Raw genomic sequence first — 23,976 nt, 5'->3', positions numbered from 1 at the left:
GTGCAACATAAATATCTCAATACCAATAAATTATGCATAGCAATGGTGTAGTCCATAGACATCTAATAAATAGTTTTTTTCCCTAGCTCCTTCAGCTACATTCTTTATTATGGTCTTAATTTATAGTCGATGGTGATATTAAATATTGGTTAACTTTTTAGGGTGGGGAATCTACTGCACTTGAAAATATTGTATTTTGAGTAAGAATAAAACATTGTTCCAAATCATTACATTTACTGATTAAATGCTCACTGATTTTATCCATCACTGTATTCAACAATTCAAGCAAGAGTTTACTACGGTAATGCTTCAGTGGATAATATTTGGAGTAGAGTAACCATTTTAATGAGGTTCATCCAAAGAGATTCAGCAGGGAGCATTTCAGGTGTATTATGGCTTTTGTCTTGTCATGCACATCTCTATAACATTAAAGAAAAGCTACAGAGCCCCACTCATTTCAATTAAAGAAAGAAAAAAAAAGCTGAAAAAACTCATCTTTCCAGGAAAGTCTGATCAGAAAGATAGTAAGTAGAGGCAGCACTGCGTGTTTTTAGGAAACTTGAAATTAAATACCATTTCTGTAGGTTAAATTACCATCACATTTTTAACTGTCCTTATATTGATCACCCAATGGAGGAATGAGACTGAAGTCTGGTAGTTATTAGTATAAAGAGGGTCAGCTGCAGAGACTGGTACTGAGCAGAGGCTCTCATGGTAATGATGCTGCTATTTATAGATCCCCATTTCATTAGTTGCAGAGTTTCAAGGAAGAGATTTTCTCTAGGGGAAATGGATACTTGAAGTTCATTTTCTTCCTCACATTAAGGTAGAAACATGAACAACCTTCAGTACAGGACATGTGATTACAGTATTTTTGTAGGGGCAATTTGTTCCCTAAATATATTTGCAACACTAAATGCTGTAAATTTAAAACATAATTTAGGAATTCAGAAATGCTGGTTGCTATTCTGGCTGAGTGCTACTATACGAACATTGTTTTATTACCCTTCTTTCATTTTCTCTTGTAAAAATTATTAAATTTTCAGAAACTACAAAGCTGAATACAACCATGGCTATATTCCCTTTCTTTAGAGTGCTCCAAGGCTTGTGAAGGAGTTAATCGATTGTAAGAAGTGTGCAGTTCCCAAAAATATACATTCCACCCACAAAGTTTATCTGTATATATTTGTAATATAGGTAATTTGCTTTTCTTCTTGATTTCTTGACGTTTGAGTTATTTTTTTCCCTTTAAGAGAATATTTACTTAGTTAGTATTCACTTAATTAGAACTGACTGTTTAATGTTTTCTGGGAGGGTATTTATGGTATTTTCTTTGCTATATTTGCATTCCAGAAATTAAGTTCCCCTGCCATTATTCGGCGAGCCTTTCATACATTAGAATGATGAATTGAAAGCAGAAATGGGAAAAAGACTGCAATGCAATGAAAATTTAATCAGCGTCTTCTGCTGCTTTAATAAGGCAAATAATTCTTATTGGCCGCTGTGTTAAGGTTTCTAATATTTAATTCATAACAAACCTTGCATTATTCTGCAGTAGCATCGACAGCTCCACTTTGCTGCCTGCCAACAGGCAACCATAAAAACTTAAAAGCAGATGTAAATGTCTAAAACAAGGAGAATGATTAGATCTAAAGCGGTCAAAAAAACCAATATTGTGAAAGAGTTTGATGGATCTCTATTTAGTGATGCAAAAATGATATTAATTACATTCACTTGAGCAGATTTTTTTTGGACTCGGAGGTAACCTTTTACAAAATATAGCCTTTAATGCCTGACCAAAGATTCCAAAAGAAAGCAAATGTCAGTACAGTGTTGGTAATAAACTTCTTTAAACTGGACACAAACTGTGCCATTAATACTGGAAGTATCTGGTTTATATTCCTGTGCATATAAAGTCTCAGCAAATGCAGTACTGAAATTGAGCCAGTGGAGTAAAATATTTTATCTTCCATTAACCCAGTTTGAGAAAAGCAATAGCTTTTGCAGTCTCTAATATTTGTTTGAAATGCCCTGTTTTGTTTGTCATGGTATTAAAGGGAATATATGATTTTATATCCTATCTGGAATTAATGATTCTGTAATAACAGCATTCATCCTTTTGGATTACCTTCCATATTATCAAAATCTTTTGTATTAGGTTGTGTTGGGCATTAAATTTGGGCCTGCAGAAATGAACAAAAAGATATTGTTACCGATTACATATGAACAGCCTGAATCATTCAAAAGGATGTGGAGAAGAGTATTTCTATAGTGTGAAGCCAGAGAAAATGGCAACCTGCCAATGCTAGGTGCAGGCTCTTGTTACATGGAAGGGTTTGGGCCTGTTCTCATTTCTTCTTGAAATGGCTTAATTGGTGTCAGCACCCTAGGGATAAAGGCCTCTAACACTGAAATCCACACGATTCACCCTGTCTTTGCTCAGTGTAGGGAAACTGGTAACAACTGGTGGTGAATGAGGAGTGAACGGTGCTGTAACAATACTCGATGATGTTTGGGATGACAGAAATTAATACGCACTTGCTTGAAGAAAGCAATGATTAATAGCAGTGAGCACAGGAATGCTGTCCCTCCTTTTACTCCACTTTGATGGGGATTGAAAAGCAAAAGGCTGTTTTCATTCTCTGTAGCAAGCAGAGGTCACACAGAGTACATTATAGCAATTTTTCCTCTCTCGTTTTTTTATTTCATAAATATTATGATAAGCATAGATTAGATAGATTTTTTTAAAAATGAAAGCTTAAATGGATATTTTATGTCATTTAAACATTGTTGTTTATGCATAAAGAAATCACACATTCTTCTCTTCACTTGTTAGATAATTTCCCATCATGTCAGAATAATTAGTATAATTAGGAATTTAAAAAGCCTACAAACATGTAGTTGTATAATGCTGCTTACTATATTATAATTGGAATACTCAAAAGGACCTAGTTTTCTAAAGACTGTAGGGCAGGATAGGGAAAGTAATGTTACAGGAGCTTTCCCCTTTTTCTATCCCTCCCCCAGTTTTTCTCAGTAAATGTTTGACGTAAATATATTTTGCAAGGTACTTGCACTTGTCAGCAGCTTTCTAAGCCATTTGATAAAGATTCTTTATTCTACAAGAAAGCCTGAAATAACAGAACTGTACTTTGGATAATGAATTCTTCATCTGTGGAGAACTTTAAAACAAAGTACAGTGTTGGCATTTTTTTCTTTTGAGTGAGAAGGCTGATATATCTTTTGGATCCGACAGGAAGACATAAATTAATAGAGTTCTGGAGTTCAGTTTCTCATTAATAATCCATTTTGTCATGGTTCTTGGCATTGTCAGCCTAGTAGCTGGTTCATATTTTGCTGAAGGATAAAAGCAGATTATGTCTTAAGGCACAAAGTAAGAATAAAGAGTTTATCACCTTTTGGGGTAAAAATACATGCTATAAGAAAGGTATTGTTTTGCAAAAAGTTTCAATTTTTAGTTAGAAATACACTATATATATTTCTTAGATAAAGCTTTTATTTTAAGATCTGAAATGGTTCTTAGAGCCTTAGGATATTAAGTTTTAGATCATTACTTAGGGTTGCCTTTGCTGAATATTTGCATATTTCCAGGGACAGTTACAGTAGACTTAAGTCTTTTTTTTTTTGTTAAATGACAGTCATTCTTTTTTCTATGTATATAGTAATTAAAAATAGCCTCAGAAATATATTACAATATACATATATGTGTGTATACAGAATATGTGGGGGAGCAGATATGACTCAAGTGGTTGACCACCTGCTTCCCATATGGGAGGTCCTGGGTTTGGTCCCTGGTACCTCTTAAAAACAAAAACAAACAACAAGCAAGCAAACAAACAAAAACAACTCAGGGGCTCTGATGTGGCTCAGTGGTTGAGTGCCAGCTTCCTCATATGAGGTCCTGGGTTCAATCCCTGGCCCTCGTACCTCAAAAAAAAAACCCCGAATATGTGCACACACACACACAGTTTTTTTTAAGAAACAAAAACCACTGGCAATGACTCACTCCACCTGAAAATGCATATATGAATTACCCCCATGAAATGTAAGCTGCAGCATATATAAAGAACCATAGGTTTCACTGATAATAGCTGAAAATTTTAACTATGGAGAGGGAATTAAGCCTGTGTATTTTACATTAGGTTTTACTGTCTTATACAGTCCCCATGTTACAGTTTTTATAAGCCTGTTTTTATATTTTATTTTTAGAGCTCTGTAAGTTAAATACAATTATAATTCAAAAAGAAATGTGGAAAAGTCACTGTTCTTCTCTTTGGAATGATAGTTCTAGATATTTTATTACCCTGCCTACTTAACCTAGATGGGGGATCCTTGATGGCTACTGTGAAGGCTTCAGAACTTTTAACCATCTAAAAAATCCAATTAAAAAAAAAAAGCCTTATTTCTAATTTGATAATCCTATAATTACCTTTCCTATGTAGGCTCCAAACAGATTATATATAGGCAGTAAGCCTGGTCATGGGTTTTCATAAATGGCATCATTTAAAGTTGTCTGTATTTTAAAGAAATTAGTTCTTGAAGAAAATGAAATACCACATACTCTCTGAAATTTAGTAGTATGGTCACTGGTGAACTGAGATTCCATATCTGAGGACAGAAATCGAGTTGGAGGGAAATGGATACAAATATTACTAGTTTTTTTTTAAGTGTTATTATTTATATCACAAGTCTGATGTTTTCCCGTTGATTGAATTTCACAACTGGATAAATTGACCTGGCTTAGTGCTGATTTGTTTAGAAATGGAAGGAGTACATTTTTCTTTTTTCCCATTCTCTAGGGGACTGTAAACTCCTAGAGGTCAGGGTATATATATCACACAGAATGTGCTCAGTAACTCATTTTAAAATAAATAAGTGAATGCTTTTTCCACACATTTAATAGAGTACCTGATGAGTACATTAAATCTGATATTACATGCTTTCCTAATACTTTATATAGGAATTAAATTTTTTTTATTTTACAGATTTATTTTATTTATTTCTCTCCCCTTCTCCCCTCCACTGCCCCAGTTGTCCCCTAATGTCTCCATTTGCTGTGTGTTCTTCTGTGTCCACTTTTATCTTGTCAGCGGGACCGGGAATCTGTGTTTCTTTTTGTTGCATCATCTTGCTGCATCAGCTCTCCGTGTGTGCAGTGCCATTCCTGGGCAGGCTGAACTTTCTTTTGCACTGGGCGGCTCTCCTTACAGGATGCACTCCCTGTGCGTGGGGCTCCTCTACGCAGGGGACAACCCTGTGTGGCACGACACTCCCTGTTGTGCATCAGCACTGTGCGTGGGCCAGCTCCACCCTGGTCAGGGAGGACCTGGGTTTGAACTGTGGACCTCCCATGTGGTAGGTGGATGCTCTATCCATTGAGCCAAGTTCACTTCCCTTATATAGGAATTTATCTTACCTATAATAATTATAAAGTATGAGAAAACTGTCGTAGCTATTTAAGTAATTTATATGTCAAAGTAATTTGTATATATATTACTGCTCTCATTATTATCATAAATGATAGTATTTATTTTAAGAAGAAAAATCTGTGGTGAAACTCCTGTTGAAGTGTTTGGAGTTGAATATTTACCTTTGAAGTTCTTACTTTAAAACTGGGTATAATAATAAGCAATAGCTAGAAAGCACTTGGGTGTTTCCTAATAGTAGTTTTATTTTTTTTATTTTTTATTTTTTTAAAGTTTTATTTATTTATTTCTCTCCCCTCCCCCCACCCTGTTGTCTGTTCTCTGTGTCTATTTGCTGCGTCGTCTTCTTTGTCCGCTTCTGTTGTTGTCAGTGGCACGGGAATCTGTGTTTCTTTTTGTTGCGTCATCTTGTTGTGTCAGCTCTCCGTGTGGGCAGTGCCATTCTTAGGCAGGCTGCACTTTCTTTTGCACTGGGCGGCTCTCCTTATGGGGCGCACTCATTGGGCGTGGGGCTCCCCTACGTGGGGGGCACCCCTGCGTGGCACGGCATTCCTTGTGCGCATCAGCTTTGTGCATGGGCCAGCTCCACACGGGTCAAGGAGGTCCGGGGTTTGAACCATGTGGACCTCCCATGTGGTAGACGGACACTCTAACCACTGGGCCAAGTCCGCTTCCCAGTAGTTTTAAATTATGATGATATAAGATTTGTTTTTCTATAGAGTTGGGAAGGACATCTGTTTTAGTACTTTATAATGAAATCTTAAAGAGTAGATTTTGACAGGAGACATTTTGCTGACACAGAATATTGTGTTCATTTTGACTCTCAAATAAGTTGTTCTGTCATAATGATTGATTCATATTCATTTCAGACTGTACAATTTCAGAGCTGGGTTTTATATCTATAAGGTACAAAAGTCCCTGTTTAACAATAAATTAAATAATTATCTTCTAAGGTGACAGCTTGGTCACATATATTTGAATAGTCCAAAGATTAACATAAGATTAGGTATATTAAAAAATACTATAATTATAAGTTATTGTAATAAACCCTGATTTCAAATTTAGCATAATTTGTGAACACAGACTATAGTAAATTATTGTTTACTTAATTGCTATGTTTTCATGTCCTTTGGACTTAATTTTAATTACATAGCTTTCCTGCACTATGGTTACCGTTTTATTTACTTCCTATTTTGAACCAGCCACTTGATCTGATGCTCATCACTTGGAAAGATCTGGGAAATCATATTTTGCTTTCACTTCCTTGTGTTGAATGTTACCTTTAGAGCAATTTGAAATAGTTAACAAAAAAATATTTTTGTCATAAGTTTTTCTCAGTTTTGGTAACGAGAGACCAATTTGAGTGACTAGTAAATTTGTTAAATACTAGGTGGTGATGAGTAAGTAGCTCTGTGACTGAGGTCTAAATCTCATTCCTTTAATAATAAAATAATTGCCAAGTATTTTGCTCTTGAAAATCATTAGATATAGAAAATTTACAACTATTTGGTTGATGAATGTTTTATTTGTATTTTATGTTTACTTTAAAAAATCATATAATTCAAATACATGTAATTTCTTTTATCAGATATTTGAAAGTCTGTTCATACAGCCATTGAAAGTATTTATGTGTGTGGTACTCCAGAAAGCTGTAATGCTGGGAATTTTTAATCTTTTTCAGTCATAGTTTCCTTTATGAATGTAATGAAAGTAGTAGACTCATGTCTGCTACATAGAAAAATACACTGATCATAAAAGTTTGAATACAATTTGAGGAGATTCACAGATACCTTAAAAATCATTCAAAGATCTCTCTTGGAGACCATGCCCTTAAGTAAGAACTGCTTTTGTAGAGGTAGACTCTTTTAACAAACAATATTTTGTCTCAATTTATAACTGCAATCCACTTTCTTCTTAAAAGCCTAATGGAACTTCCTTACCCATGATTCTACAAACACTTCGCACCAGTGATTTCTCAATCTAGTGCATGTTTGGCTGAGCTGAGGGGGGAAGATCAGGAAAATGTAAAGAACAATTGCATGAAAGGCAGGAGTATGCTAGCAGTGAGATTCAGAAGCTGGTAGGACTGGAGAAAAAGAACAAGGTGATAGAAGAGGGAAATTTGAAATCTGGAGCAATAGTTTTTGAAGCATTGATATGGCAATTATCATGTGCTGCCTTGTAATAATTTTTAAAAGTTATTGGTTTACTACTTAGGTGCCATAAGCTCCTTGTTGGGAGGGAATTTGTCTTATTGGCAATGATTGTTCCCTGGTGCTTTGTAGGAATTTGATTTTTGCCTACATAGTAAGATTCCTTTAAAATATATGCAGTCCTTCTGTATGTAAAATAAGTAGATGATTTCTTGGTTAAAAAAGGATTAAATTTGTTAAACTTTCCTATATGAAAACTTTTGGGGAAAGTACCTATGTCAGTAATTCTCAAACTTTTTGATCTGAAGACCCCTTTACACCCTTAAAGAATTTTGATTATGTGTGTTATAGTACTTACTATATTAGCAATTAAAACCAATTTTAGAAATATATTAAATTAATTAAAAATTATAGTCATAAACCTATGCTTGTTAACATAAGTAGCATTATTGCAGTAATAAATGCATTACATGTTATCCTAAACAGTGCTTCCAAAAACAAACAATAGTGAGAACAGTGGCATTGTTTTACATTTTTGCAAACCTCTTTAATGTCAGGCTTAATAGAAGACAGCTGGATTATCATACCTGCTTCTATATTCAGTTTGTCATGTTTGATATATGTGAAAAAAATATGGCCTCATGCAGATGACTTTGAAAAAAAGAAGAGTGTTTTAACAGCCTTTTTAGATCATTGTGGAGGTTCTTTTTTGAGATTACACCAAAACTTGACAAGTGATAATTTTTTAAAGGTTAGTTGCAGTGTGGAATCTGAAGCCATACCAACCACCTTTTTGTACTTTGTTCCTTTAAAATTCATTTGTCTGACACTGTAAATGGATCTTTTACACATGAATGATTTCGTAACATCATGCCTTGGTCTTTTGGAAAATGCTGGTTCACTGAGTCATACGTATTTTCCAGATGTTAACACATATCATTTGAAAAATGATACATAAAATATTTTAAAAAATCACACTTTTCACTTACCACTGAACTCATTTTAAGTACTAGGAAGTTGTCAAGGTCACATTAGTAGATACAAATTTTTAAAAATTCTCATTTTTACTTGAAAGCTCGAATTTTATCATAGGCACAAAAATTGTTTTCCTTGAAATAACAGGTTCACTTGGTTCATTTTTGAGAAAATGTTTGCTGCATATCTGAGTTGAAATGACCTTAGGTAGTCATTCTTTTTTTTTTTTTTAAAAGCAGGTAGTTCAGCTTCTACTATGGACTTTCCTCAGTTGGGTATGCAGCAGAATAGCTTTATGAATATTTCCTCTTTTGTTATATGTATACTCAAGTGTTGAGTTGTAATTAAATTAATAAATTTTACTGTTTCATCAAGGACAATTGTTAAGTGAAACTTAAAAAAAATTTTTTTAACTGTAGATCCTGGCAGTAAAGAATACAATGACTGCTAATACTGTATGGTACCGCTGTTTTACGTCATACTAACCTGCTAGCAGTTTTGTCCACCTGTGCTTGTGCAAAATCGGGGTAATCATCAGTGCAACGACATTTAGTATTGTAAAATTAATTTTGACTCTGTGGACTTTGGAAAGGGTCTCAGGGACCCCCATGTGTCCATGGATCACACTTTGACAACTGCATTTCTATGTAAATAAACAACATGTAAAATATAACTTGCCCTAAGACTATTTTATCTTCAACCGGAATATCTGTAGGAAACAATTACCTGAAAGGGAACAAGTTTTTAGTATAATGCTCCTGAAGGCAACAAAATACATCCTTAAATCATTATCAGGTTCCTGTGGGAGGATTTATTTAGTACCTACATAAGTATGATGTTCTTCAGAATATTCTTTAAAGTTAATACTTTGAATGTGGACCCTGTAATCAGTCTTGACTGCCAACACAAAAGAAAAAAGGACAGGTCAACAGATGCACATTTGTTAAGTCACAGTTTCCACACAGATTTAGTATAATCATCCTGGAAATTCTGAACAAGTCATATAGTGGTTATTTAGAAAATAAGGTAGTTGAACTGATTTTTAATGTCTCATTCGCTTTGATTTTATGCAATTCCTTGCCTTTTTCTTCCACTAAATGAACTGATTACTAATCATTTGTTAACCATTTATGTAACTAATTGTGTTTTTAAGTTGAATTGGTCCTTTTAGACAAGTTGGTATAATTTTTGCTTATAGCTATCAGTAAGTTCAACTTTAATGTTGCTTCTACAATATTGAAAGTGAAATATGTAGAAGAGAAAATAAAGGGGGACTTGTAAATGGGAGAAGGCTTCTAGAAGCAAGTGGATTTTAAGTGGCAGTGACTTTGGATGGTAGGGAGATGGATGTTGGTGGATATTTAACTTATTTCTGAGGAGAGTATGCCTTTTACTAGAAGAGCAGAGAAAGAAAATTCGAGTTCAGAAATAACATTATGATCTGTAGTTGGAGAATTTGCTAGTGATATGCCCCGTTATTGCCATGTGTAGTTTGAACTATTAAAAAGTCTCCAAATTGCATAGTGGATCAGAACGTAATGTTATTTCTGAGGTATTCTTAGCTCCAGTAATTACATTTTGACCAGAGAGCTGTAATTTTTTTTTTTAATGTTGAAAATAGTATTTAGGCTCTTAAAAAATATTTATTTTTGTTTTTTCATGGACAAATTCTGATTATATTTTCTTAAGATCCTTTTTTTTTTTCAGGAGGCAACAGGGATTGAACCCAGGACCTCATACATGGGAAGCAGATGCTCAACCAGCAGAGCTACACCAGCTCCCCATTAAGATATTAAAAGTTTTTTTTAAAAATTTTAATGAAGTATGTCATTCATACATGAACATACATAAACTACAAGTATATAATAAAGGTTGTGAACTTAGAAAACAGACATAACATCATATAGGGTCCCCTATATTAACCCACCGTCAACACCTTGTATTGTGAAATATTTGTTACAAATTATGAAAGAATATCTTTAAAATCTTACTACTAACTATAGTCCATATACATTTGGTATATTTTTCCACCAACCCCACTATATTATTATTTTTTAAAATATGTTTTTATTATAGATGTTGTGAACTTACAATCATGCACATGTGTAGAATTCCCATATAACACCCCTTCACCAATATACCACACTGGTAGAACATTTACTACAGATTATGAGATATCATCAGACTGTTACCACCAACCATGGTCTATAGTGTATATGTGGCACACTTTTTCCATAATCCCCCATTATTAACACAGTACATCTTTGATATAGATGCATGAATATTATAGCATTGCTGTTAACCACAGTTTATAGGTCACACAAATTGTATTTTTCCCATGTCTCCATTAAGATACTTTTTGATCTTCCTTCTGATATTCTATAAGGAAGGAATATTATTTAATAAGGAAAAAATGTTTCCCAAACTCAGGAACATACTCAGTCTAGCACAGTGTCAAAGTCCTTTTTTTTTTTAGTGCTTGTTGAAGGGACTGGGTGAATACTGGGAAGATGCTATGTAGGTCCTTGAAAAGGACAGAGGGCTTCTGTGATATAATTTTGTGTTCAAGTAAATCAAATTTGGAAGGTGGAAAAGCTGCTATTGTGGCAATATTTAAGGAAAAATAAAACCCAGAGACTATGTTTTTTGGAAATATTTGACAATATTAGCAACATCAACTACTGACAAAAAAAAGAACCACCTCTTTGGCAAATCTTTCATAGTTGTGCCAAGAAAAGCAACTTCACTGGAACATTTTCATAAACTATCATCAGTTATGCAGTAGCGGCTTCACAAATCAGAAATGTTATCTTCAGGCACTGCTGTCAAGTGTTATTCAAATAATACCAGCCTCACATTTGAATAACAGCAGACATTTTGAATTAATTAATCAGATGAGATAGTCTAGGCCTTTTCTCATTAGTCTCTGGGTCAGGCTTGGGAAGATATATGTGTTGGTGATGATATACTTGTCTTTATTCGTGATTTATGAAGATTTAGGATTGTGTGTGATTTGTCAAAGGTTCTGGGAAAAGGCTGGTACATATTTTATTACCTAATCTGAGATTGATTTTTATGATGCTGAGCGATATCACGCTATTGTTCAGATGTGTGGGAAGTACAGGTAGATACAGCATCTCAGGCTTTTTACTGGCTTATCTTTGCACCTGTCAAACAAAGCTGTAAACTTTAACTGCTTGTAGTTAACAATTCCTTTTTTAATTATAGGCAGATTTTTCATTCTGTCCAAAGGGAGAAGTTCCAGTGGTTATTTAGCTAAAATGCATAGCTGATATTATAACTATGACCTGGTATAAATCATAGACAAAGTTGATAAATTTCATGGGTTGGTCATGGTGAAATATAAAATTTCATGGCTTGTCAGAGATTAATAGAAAAATCCTGTTAAAATAGTACAAATGATAGAAGAACAACTAGTAAGATTTCTCTCCTTATATGATACTTTCCTTCTTAGCACTAAGCAAAGTTGGGATGCAAAATCTTATTTTTCTGTTATTCAAGTAATGTTAACTACCTACTATTTTTTTTAAGATTTATTTATTTCTCCTCCCTCTTTTCCCCCATTGTTTTGCACTTGCTGTCTCCTCTCTGTGTGTTCTTCTGTGTCTGCTTGTCTTCTCTTTAGGCAGCACCAGGAACCTGAGACCTTCCTGAGTGGGAGAGAGGCACTCAATGGCTTTTGCCACATCAGTTTCCTGGTCTGCTGCATCTCTTATTCTCTCTCCTCTGTGTCTCTTTTCGTTGTGTCATCTTACAGCACCAGCTTTCTGTGCAGGCCAGCACTTCTGCACAGGCCAGCATTCCACACGGGCTGGCTTGCTGTGTGGACCAGCTTATCTTTTACCAGGAGGCTCTGGGAATTGAATCCTGGACCTCCTATATGGTAGATGGGATGGCAGCCCAATTGCTTGAGCCACATCCGTTTCCCTACCTACTATTAAATGAAATAATTTGTGTGGAAATTTTTAGTTCAGTGCCTGGCATATAGTAGGTACTCAATTTTTGTTATTTATTATTATTATTTTTTTGTCTTTTTCTACCTTCTTAGCTCTGTTAGCATTGTCTGGGCTATTACATTCTTAATAATTTGAATTTTTCACCCCAGTAATGAAGAATGTTTTATTTTGGGGAGATGAATGCAACGGAAAACCAGGGGCAGTCTAGTGTGATTCTGACTTCATGCTCTGTCTGCTCATACAATGTTATGGCAGGATAGTAGGTGGTAGATTCAGAGAAATAAGTATTAATCTCTCAGTGTATATGAAGCATGTACTGCCTAATTCAGAGTGGACCTTTCTGTAGCATCTGTCTCCTGAGAGCAGCTATGTATCTGTGATAAGGAGTATGCGCTTTTCATTGCACTTTCAAAATCTTTACTAAGATGCATATTATATGAGAAATTAAGGAATAGCAAGGTAATTTTTAACCATAAGTCAGTCATACAAAATAGAAGTTACTTTTCTTTCCCATTTGATTCATTTTCCAGAATGATTGATAAGTTATTGCTTTATTGGAATGATTGGGCTATTGATAATGAATGACGTTTTTTTTTTCATTTATCTCTCCCTCCCCGAGATGGTTCTTCTGTTTGTCTGCTCATTGTTTGCTAGCCTTCTCTAGGAGGCACTGGGAACTGAACCTGGGACCTTCCATGTGGTAGGTGGGTGCCCAACTGAGTCACATCTACTTCCCTGATTGTTTATCACTTCATTTTTTGGGAACTGGGTTAGTACTTCTAAAGTAATACTTGGCACATCTTATCGCAATTTGAGGCATATCAAGTTCTAATTGGTGTTCACGTCAGGGAAAATAATTTATAAATAATAAGGTTTGATATTTGGAGAGATAGAATATTTAAGAGTAGTTTGGGAGGCAACTTGATGCAGTAGAACAACACTGGTTTTAGAATCCAATAGATCTGAGTTGCACTTATGGAATTGCTTCTTCATTGATTTCTTACCTTGTCAAATTACCCAATTTTTCCTGAGCCTTAGTTTTCTTTTTCCTAAAATGAGACCACTAATACCTAACTTTTAGGTCTGTTGGGAGAATTAGAGATGAATGTTTGTCTAATCATAACATGGTGCCGGGTATAGCATAGATAATTAATAAATGGCAGCTGGTCTGTGGGGACCGGCCCATTGCGGGTCAAGGAGGGTGGCGCCCTGAGCTGTGGGCCCCCACGGGCCAGGTCTAAGGATGAGCCTGAGTCCCAGGGAGCCACGTGGAGCGGGGACAATGGTAGTGTGTTGCAGAGCCACACAGCAGCACCTTTGGGCAGTGGGAGGACGAGGGTGTGGAGGACCGGTGTGGAGGATTGTGCGCCCGGCTGTGACTTGCCCCTGCTGCGCTGAGCAACGGCAGACTACTCCTCTTGCTTGTTACCAGGAGCTGGCTCCAGGGACCCGCCCGAGGTTGAGGCCTTGGACCTGAGTCTTGAAGACCTGCTCCCCAAAGTGGACGAATTCATGGGCATGTTGGATATGATTTGCAGAAACTCTTCCCACGTGGTCAGTGAAGGTGTACCCCCCATTTACTCGAAAGTCACTGAGATAAGTCAGATCTACAGCAAGTTGGAGGAACTCGAGGCCTTTGTGAAAATGATAGGGAGCAGCGTGTCTTGAATGGAGGAGCAGGTCACAGAGGCAGAAGCTGAACTGGGAACTTTCCCTATTACATTTAAAAAAGTCTTGCAAACAGTGTGCCCACCTTCTTTAACATCGTTCATGAGGCAACAGGAGACAGGGTATGAACCACCTTTTTCAGACCGAAGACCACTTTCCTTGTTGCAGTGAAAGACCTCAGATCTGAGTCTGCAAGACAAGTACTTTAAGAGAACACCGAGATGCTTATCTTGATAGCCTATTAATAAATGATTTTGGCGGATAGATATTTTTAGCTTATTTTTTGCAAGCTATTTCACAATGTCTTCATGATTTCATGTAGAATGTATGATTTTTCTGTCTTCCAATTCTAACCTGAAAACTGCTTGATGGGAAATTGGAGAAGCAAAATGAGTGAATTTATCTGTGAATCTGGCAGAACTGTTACTTTTATGGATATTACAACTCAACTAACAGTACTGTCTTTTTTAAGATATATGTATATTTATATAATCTTAAAAATGAAATCATCAGAGCCTTGTTGTTCAATCATAATAACTACTGCATTTTCTATAGCTTGCTTTTAGGAAAATGGTAAATTATTTAACATAAACTTCATATCATGGGTTGTATGCTTGAAGAAATGATACAGTTTCTGAGAAAATATATTGGTTTATTGCAACTAATTCTTAAATTGTATTTGAAAATATAACCCTACAGTGATAGTTTGTACATAGCAAACATGTCTATAGTTGCCAATGTTTGGTTTGTAACTTAAATATTAATACATTTTAAAATTTTATTGGAAAAACATTCCTTCAGAAAAGAAAAAAATAAATGGCAACTGTTGTTATTTAATCTGTTAATCTGTTCTTCAAGAAACACATATTGAGGGCTTGCTTTATGTCAGTAACATAAATAAGAAATCAGGGGTACACAACAAATGTTTTGGGTGAGAAATAGGTGATGTATGTGGTTGAATACCAGCTCAATCAATAAAAGAAGTAAAAAGCAGGGGATGAGACAGAAAAGGGTTACATCATTGATGCTTTAATTCTGTCTGAGGGAGTAGAGGCTTTATTCTATTCTTTGGGTAATTACTAATTTAAACTAGGCTAGATTTTATACATAGCTCAATTTAGAAACTATTAGGAGGACTATACTAGTTAGGAGGCTTTAGCAGGTCAGTGATGATCTGTACTTGAGTTGTTGATAGTAGGAATTAAGAGGAAACAATGGTTTTTTGTTTTTTTTTTTAAAGATTTATTTATTTATTTCTCTCCCCTTTCCCCCGCCCCGGTTGTCTGTTCTCTGTTCTCTGTGTCTATTTGCTGTGTCTTCTTCTTTTGTCTGCTTCTGTTGTTGTCAGCGGCATGGGAATCTGTGTTTCTTTTTGTTGCGTCATCTTGCTGTGTCAGCTCTCTGTGTGTGTGGCACCATTCCTGGGCAGGCTGCACTTTCTTTCGTGTTGGGCGGCTCTCCTTACGGGGTGCGCTTCTTGCATGTGGGGCTCCCCTATGCGGGGGACACCCCTGCGTGGCAGGGCACTCCTTGCATGTGTCAACACTGCGCATGGGCCAGCTCCACACGGGTCAAGGAGGCCTGAGGTTTGAACTGCGGACCTCCCATGTGGTAGGCGGATGCCCTAACCACTGGGCAAGTCCGCTTCCCAAAACAATGGTTTTAATAAAAATTAAATAAAAATGATGGCTTAGGTGATTGATTTCTGTCTCTCTTCCTTTGACTGACTCTTCCTACATATCCTTCAGATCCTAGCCTAGATATCATCTCCTCCAACTTTGTGATAGTTGCCTATCTTGTATGTTCCAATAGCATCCTGTTTTTCCCTTGTTATCTGTGCTTATGATACTATTTTTATTATGTATTTAATTTTGTATCTCCAGAAACGTGTAAACTCTGTTGTTTCCTTCCTATAGTACTTAGTAAGAAGCACTCAGTATCTGTTTGAAATGAATTGAATGTTGTATGTGAGGGAGAAAAAGAAATCAAGATGATTCTCTCTAGTATAGGTGATAAGGTATTTGATTGTCATCAACTGAGAGAGAGAATGAGTGGAATTGCAGGGTCATAGGGTATGTAATGTCAAATTACTTTCCGAAGTGCTTATACCAATTTACATTCATACCAGCAGTGTATTTTTGTCCCATTTGCTTGAGGAGGCCAGTTTTTTCCTTATATTGAGCTGAAATCCATGTAACACAGAATTAATCATTTAAAAGTGTACAGTTCAGTAGCATTTGCTACATTTGCAATGTAGTGTAATTGCCACCTCTGTAGTTGTAAAACGTTTTCATAACCTCAGAAGAATAACCTTGACACTCATTAAGCACTGACTTCCTATTTCACCCTCCCCTCAACCATTGGCAACCACCAATCTGAATTCTGTCTCAATGGATTTGCCTATTCTGGATATTTTATATAAACGAAATCATATAATATGTGACCTTTTTTCCTTCTTTCACTTAGCATAGTATATTGGAGTTTCTTCATGTTGTAGCAGAAATGCATTCCGTCTTATGGCTGAATAATTTTCTGTTGTGTATATGTACCACATTTTTATTTATCCATTCAATTATTGATGAATACACTTGGGTTGTTTCCATCTTTTGGCTATTGTGGATAATACTGCTATAAACATAAGTGTATAAGTATCTGTGGAATCCCTGTTTTCAATACTTTGGGTATGTACACAGGAGAGGAATTGCTGGTCATATGGTAATTTTCTGTTTAGTTTTTTTAGGAATTGCCAAACTGTTTTCCACAGCAACTATACCATTTTATGTTCCCACCAGCAATGCATGAGAGTTCCAGTTTTGCCACATCCATGCTGACACTTGCTATTTTCTGTTTTACTGTTTTTTTTCCTTTTTCTTTTCTTTTTTAAATGTCAGCCATTCTAGTGATTGTGAAGTATCTCATTGTGGTTTTGATATGTGTTTCCGTAATGACTAATCATGTTGAGCATCTTTTCATGTGCTTTTGAGCATTAGTATATCTTCTTTTCGGAAATGTCAATTGAAGTCTTTTGTCCATTTTTTAATTGGGTTGTCTTTTTGTTGTTAGGTTTCAGGAATTCTTTATATATTCTGAATATTAAACCCTTATCAAGTTTATGATATGCAACTATTTTCTTCCATTCTGTAGATGATTTTTTCACTTTCTTGATAATGCCCTTTAATGCACAAAAGTTGTTAATTTTGATGAAGTCAACTTACCCATTTTTGGAATTGTTTTCTTAATTTTATTTTCTGATTTTGTGTGTTGCTGTTGTACCCTGCCATTTTGATGAATTTATTTATTAGCTCTACTAGCTTTCTTGTAGATTCTTTGAGATTTTCTATATATGGATTGTTTTAGTTTGCCAAAAATACGCCAGTGCAAAGTACCAGAAATGGGTTGGCTTTTATAAAGGGTATTTATTTAGGGTAAAAGCTTACAGTTCTAAGGCTGTGAAAAGTCCAAGTTAAGGCACCATCAGAGGTGCTTTTTCTCCCTCCCTCCCTCCCTAATTGGTCTGGTTATAAATTCCAGTACAATGTGGAATAACAGTGGCAAAAGTAGGCAGGCGTGTCTTCTTCCTTATTATTTTTTATTGTCTTTTATTTGTTTATTTATTTTTAAGATACATAGATCATAGTAGGGAGAGGGAAGAAGAGGTGTGATATGGGCGCATTTTCAGGATTTGGAGTTGTCTTGGGTGGTGCTGCAGAGACAGATGTTGGACATTGTGTGTCTTGCCATGGCCCACTGGGTGGAATGGGGGAGAGTGTAGACTGCAATGTAGACCACTGTCCATGTGGTGTAGCAGTGCTCCAAAACATATTCACCACGTGCAGTGAATGTGCCACGATGATGGAAGAGATTGTTGATGTGGAAGGAGTGGGTTGAGGGGTGTGGGGGATATATGGGGACCTCATATTTTTTGAATGTAACATTTAAAAGACAATAAAAAAAGATACATAGGTCATACAAAATGTTACATTCAAAAAATGAGGTTCCCATATACTCCACTCCCCACCCATGCTCCTCCCACATCAACAACCTCTTTGAACAGTGGCACATTCATTGCATTTGATGAATACATTTTGGAGCACTGCTATACAGCATGGATAATAGTTTGCATTGTAATTTACATTCTCCCCAGTCCATTCAGTGGGTTATGGCGGGATATATAATGCTCTACATCTGTTCCTTTAATATTATTCAGGACAACTTCAAGTCCCAAATATGCCCCCTCTTGTTCCTTATTTTAGGGAAATGTTTCAGTTTTTCAATGAATATGATAGCTGTGGGTTTTTCATAAATACTCTCAATCATGTTGAGGAAGTTTCTCATCTATTCGTAGTTTTCTGAGTATTTTTTATTATAAAAGGGTGTAGAATCTTGTCATGCCTTTTCTGCATCAATTAAAATGATCATGTGTTTGTTTTTTTCCTTCAGTCTATTAATATGGAATATTTCATTACTTGATTGTCTATGTTGAACCACCATTGTATTTCTGGGATAAATCGTATGTGCTTATAGTATATAATCCTTTTACTATGCTGTTGGATTTTGTTAGCCAGTATTTTGAGTTGCTGATTTTTACATTGATATAAATGAGGAATATTGGTCTATAGTTTTGTTGTAGCATCTTTTTCTGAGTTTCATGAGTTGCATTATAGAATGAGTTAGGAAGTATTACCTCCTCTTCTATTTTTTAGAAGAGCTTGAGAAAGGTTGTTAATAGTTCTTCAAATGTTTGGTAGAATTCACCTATGAAGCCAGCTGGAACTGGACTTTTGTTGGGAGGTTTTATGATTACTGATTCAATCTTTCTTGTTATAAGTCTGTTGAGATTTTCTGTTTCTTATAGAGACAGGTCTGGTAATTTGTGCATTTCTCAGAATTTGTTTCTTCTAGGTCATCTAATTTGTTGATGTACAATTATTCATAGCATTTTCTTATAATTTCTTATACTTCTATGAAGTTGGTAGTAATGTTCCTACTTTCATTTCTGGTTTTAGTTATTTGCATCTTCTCTTTTTTGTCTTAGTCAGTCTAGCCACAGGTTTGCCAATTTAATTGATCTTTTCAAAGAAACAAAATTTAGTTTTAGGTGGTACTATATATTACTTTTCTATTCTCTACTTGTTTATCTCCACTCTATTCTTTATTATTGCTTTCATTCTGCTAGTTTTTTCTTTAGTTTGCTTGTTTCTTTTTCTCCCCCTACCCCTCCCAAGAAGTTGTTAGGGTGAAGGTGCAGCTTAGCTTGGAGGCTGAAATTGAAGTGGTACTAGCATGGCTAGTTGTGATTTCTCCAGTAAGTTAAGATGGATTGTAACAGTATGTGCTTGGTAGATGGAATAAAGGGATAAGGGTACAAGGAATTATAGGGTGGTCTTCTGAGAATAATTAATATGTTCAACCATATAATCCATTGTGGATAGGTAAGAGATAAGGGAGTTGCTGGCAAACCAGGAGAAAATGGTAGGGTTTGAGTACTGGTGGATTCAATTGGATTAAGGAACTGGTAGACTGAGAGAGTAGGAGCAAACTGGCAGAATAAGAGACTCTGGTTATAGAATAAGATACTTGAATTTTATTTCATAGGTGCAGCAGTCCAGGTGATGGACAATAAAATCCAGGATGTGGCTCTAGTAACTGGGGACTAAAGATGAAATGGAAATAAAGGCCATTGATTTGTAAGAAAATCAAAGAACTATAAAGCTAGGATGGGGATTGAATTTCTTATATGGCGCATGAAGCCAGTCTAATGGTATAACTTGGGGTAGAGATGAAGATTGAGCCTTGCCAACATTTTTAATGAATATAGGTGGTTATTAGTATTAGTACAAAATAGTGGATGCTGCCTTGTCCAGTTAGTTTTTCTTAAATAATTGGTTGTTTTCTGTTGAGTTCAAGCTATGGTTAGTCTATTTGGAAATAAGCAGATAAGTTAGGAAAATGGAGCACTTTTCATACCATTAATTTATTCTGAAAACATTTACTGAATGCTTATTCTGGGTCTTGAAGTTGCTTACAGCCTAGTGAAGGAAACAAACCTTTAAATAGATAATTGATACAGTGAGCTAAGTATTACATTAGAGTAGTGGTCTCATGTGGGAATATATCTTAAAAATCCATTGGGAGGGGAAGAAATCATTAGAAGTACTACTTACATTTGTTTATTTCATATTATGCTTTTTGTTTGCTTCTTTTAAGTTGTAGTTTTATAGAGCAGTCATGCATGAAATACAGGATCCTTATATGCCACCCCACCAACAACAACTTGCATTGCTGTGGAATATTTGTTAAAATTGTTGATAACATATTTTTATAACTATACTATTAAAGTCCATGATATTACTTGGGGTTCACCTTGCAGTGTAGTTTCATGGATTATTTAAAAAAATTTTTTTTCTTTTACCATATATACAACCTGACATTTCCCTTTTTAATCACATTTAGATATTTATTTCAGTGCTGTTAATTGTGTTCACAATGTTGCACTGCCATCACCACCATCCATTACAGGAATCCTGTACATTTTAAGCCTTAACTTCCCATTCCCATCCCCACCCCATCCCCTGCTGTAACCTATATTCCAGGTAGTTTGCTTATTCTAATTGAAATCAGTGAAATCATACAATATTTGTCCTTTTGTATCTGTCCTATTTCACTCAACATGTTGTCTTCATTGTGTTAATCTTTAGGCTGAATGTTTTAAAGCTAGCCTCAGCTTACATTTCCCAGTAGTATGGAGCAGTGGTTTCCCATTGAGAATTTCTGGCCATTGTTTTTGTTTTTAATAAAGAAAATTGAAAGTGGATGAATTTTGTTATCTTTTAAAAACCACTTTGTTGAGGTATAATTCGCTTACAATAAAGTGCACATATTTAAAACTTAAAATTTGATAAGTTGTGACATGTATATTCAACTGTGAAAACATCACTGTAATCAAAATAATGAACATATCCATCACCCCAAAAGTTTCTTTGTGCCCTTTGGATGAATTTTTAAAAATCAAACATGGTATATTGAAGTGTATATAAAATAAAATAATTCTTGTAGGGAATTTAGGGAGTGATCATTTTAAAAAGCTTTGTTTTCTATTGTGGTAATTTTAAAACATATACACAATGTGTGCTAGCATTTTAAGACTTGTCGTAATGCTTGTAATTTTTGCTTCTTTGCAAATATAGTGCTTTCTTATAGAAGCTTGATTATATGAATTCTTTATTGTACAAATGAGGAAATTAAAACCTGGAGAAACTGAATCACTGGGAAAAAAATTTAAAATTACAGCAGTGTATAGTGATTAGTGGGGAGAAAAATCCATATATTTTACTCGGTGTTTGCTAGGCCCTTGCTACTCAAAAATGTGCTCCATGGACTAGAAGCCTGGTCATCACCTGGGAGCTTGTTTGAAATACAGAATCCCTCACTCTGCCCCAGATCTACTGAATCAGAAATTGTGTTTCAACAAGATTCCTACATGAGCATATGCACACTAAAGTTTGAGAAGCATATTGCCTCTTTTGGCAGCAATGAAATTTTAGAATTAAAAATCTTTCTTGAAGTGAGGTAGGTGAAAGGGAAAAAATTATGAACCTGACTTTTGTTACTGTTCAGTTTCTGATGCTCTATGTAGTACAAGGAGAAGTTAATTTTTTTGCTTTTCTTGTGTCACCATTTTCAAATTATTAAAAAAAAGTCTGAGGATGAAGTATCAAATAAGAACACAAAATTATCTTCAGTACCCATTTATGCCTTTTCCCAGGATTATGATTGGTCTGTGAAGGGACTAGAAGCCTTATGGTTATTTTTTTATAGCTCCATAAGTTAACAAAACAAAGCAAACCTGAGTCTCTCCCCCTCCCTGCTTAATTCCAAAGATAGTAAAGTTGGGCAACCAGAAGGCAGAATTAAACACTGTTCAACATATATATCACATGTTTTAGTTTGCTTAAGGCTGCCAGTGCAAAATACCAGAAATGGATTAGCTTTTATAATGGGAAATTATTAGGATAAAAGCTTACAGGTTCTGAAGCTGTGAAAATGCTCAAATCAAGGCATCATCAGAGAGAATGCCTCAACAAGGTTGACTGCTGGTGATCCTGGACTCCTGCCCTGTAGGAAGGCAAAAATCCTGGCCCATTTTTGCCTTCTCCTGCTGGCTGCTTTCTCCCTGAGCTCAGCTGTGGATCATCAAGCACATGACTTTTCTCTACCCTCGTTTCTGGGGTTCACTGCTTTAGCTGCTCTCCTGATTCCAACCTCTGACCTCTCGAGTTTTCTTGTCTTTCTGTAGCTGTAGCCAATCCTGGAGCCCTCTCTACATGGCAGGGTAAATTGGCAGCTTTCTTTGCCCTCTCCTCCATTTATATAGGACTCCTATTAAAGGATTAGGACCCACCCTGTGTCCCAAAATCTAAACAAAGGCCCTTCACTGAAGAAATCTAATCAAAAGGTCCCTTAACTGAATCTAACCAAAAGGTCCCACAACAGTAGGAATATACACACAGGAATAGGTTAGCTTCAGAACGTAATTTTCTGGGGTCCACAAAAGACTCAAACCAAGATACCAAGGAAGGACCTCATGTTGTGTTCAATCTAGCTGGCTAGGAAATGTTTCCATTCGCTTCTTTCTAATGTTTGTACTGAATGAGACATTACTTTTTGAAGGCAACAGTTACTGAATTCAATATTGATGTATTCACTTACCAATTTTTCTGCCTCTGGCAGAACAGTCCTTAACTAATGGTAGTGTGCAAACAGCAGCCACTGGCTTCATCTTTACTCTCAGGGCAGCCTTGTAATATTGCTTATATTGCAATAGCCTTTATATGCAGGAGCCCCATTAAAATTCTATTCTTTGTGCCTGTACTCCAGAAATATTTTCTAAAATTGATTGTTACTTGCTAATAAAAACCCTTTTGGTATGTTCCCAGGTAAAAACCTGTGTAGGATTCTAAGGTACATTGTATTATAGTAAGTATCTTAACAAAGAGGAAGTATCAGTATTGTTCTTTTGATTTGTAATATTTTCACAAATAGCATCCAACTGGTATATCTTCAAAGCTTTCTAGAGAACTATGTGGCAGCTAAAATATTTGGATTTAGTGAAAGAGGTTATACTAACCTTTCTACTACTATTGTATTCTTTCTGATGAAAGCATATACTCTAGAGTTTAAAGCATATGCTCAGTAAAATCACTTTAAATGGTTCTAGTGATTCTGGTAATTCTGTAATGGATCTAAAGAAATGCATTTATCAAATCTCATAGCGTGCTAGTGGAGGGCTTTTCCAGGGTGAACTGTTCCATTGACATCGATAGTGTGACTATGGACCATTAATATCAATGTAATTTCCACTTTAATGCTAATGGAAGTTAAAAATAAGTTTTAAAAATTAAAATAAACCTCTTTTAATGCATGAGGTCCCAAGGCAATTAAAAATGATTTGTTAAAAATGTTATCACTAGGGTCTACAGGATGGAGGAATGGAGTATGGATTAGAGTGGACTTACTGGTGTTCTGCTGGGGCACTACTGTGATTAGTATGGGAAGAAATTGTAGTATTGATGTGGAGAAAGTGGCCATGGTAGCTGCTGGTGGTAGGGAGAGGGAAGAGGTGTGATATGGGGGCGTTTTCAGGATTTGGAGTTGTCCTGGGTAGTGCTGCAGGGAGAGATGCTGGACATTGTGTATCCTGCATTGGCCCACTGGGTGGACTGGGGGAGAGTATAGACTACAATGTGGACCACTGTC

At 35.7% G+C, this 23,976-nt stretch overlaps 1 protein-coding gene across 7 annotated transcripts in view; it reads left to right on the top strand.

The window, feature by feature from the left end:
* The window catches only part of PBX3 (PBX homeobox 3), a 243,816-nt gene that overhangs the window by 14,521 nt on the left and 205,319 nt on the right, over nt 1–23,976 (top strand). The window contains exon 3 of one of the 7 annotated variants that reach the window (XM_058302365.2): nt 10,283–15,057. The exons of 5 other annotated variants lie outside the window; for them this stretch is intronic. The gene's annotated coding sequence lies outside the window, so the exon portion shown is untranslated. Of the gene's footprint in view, nt 1–10,282; nt 15,058–23,976 lie in introns of those variants that run through there. One more of the 7 variants, XM_058302366.2, reaches the window with a different exon arrangement.

Source organism: Dasypus novemcinctus, chromosome 8 (assembly GCF_030445035.2).
Source record: "Dasypus novemcinctus isolate mDasNov1 chromosome 8, mDasNov1.1.hap2, whole genome shotgun sequence".
Lineage (NCBI taxonomy): Eukaryota > Metazoa > Chordata > Mammalia > Cingulata > Dasypodidae > Dasypus > Dasypus novemcinctus.
This window is presented reverse-complemented; position numbering and strand designations above follow the sequence as displayed.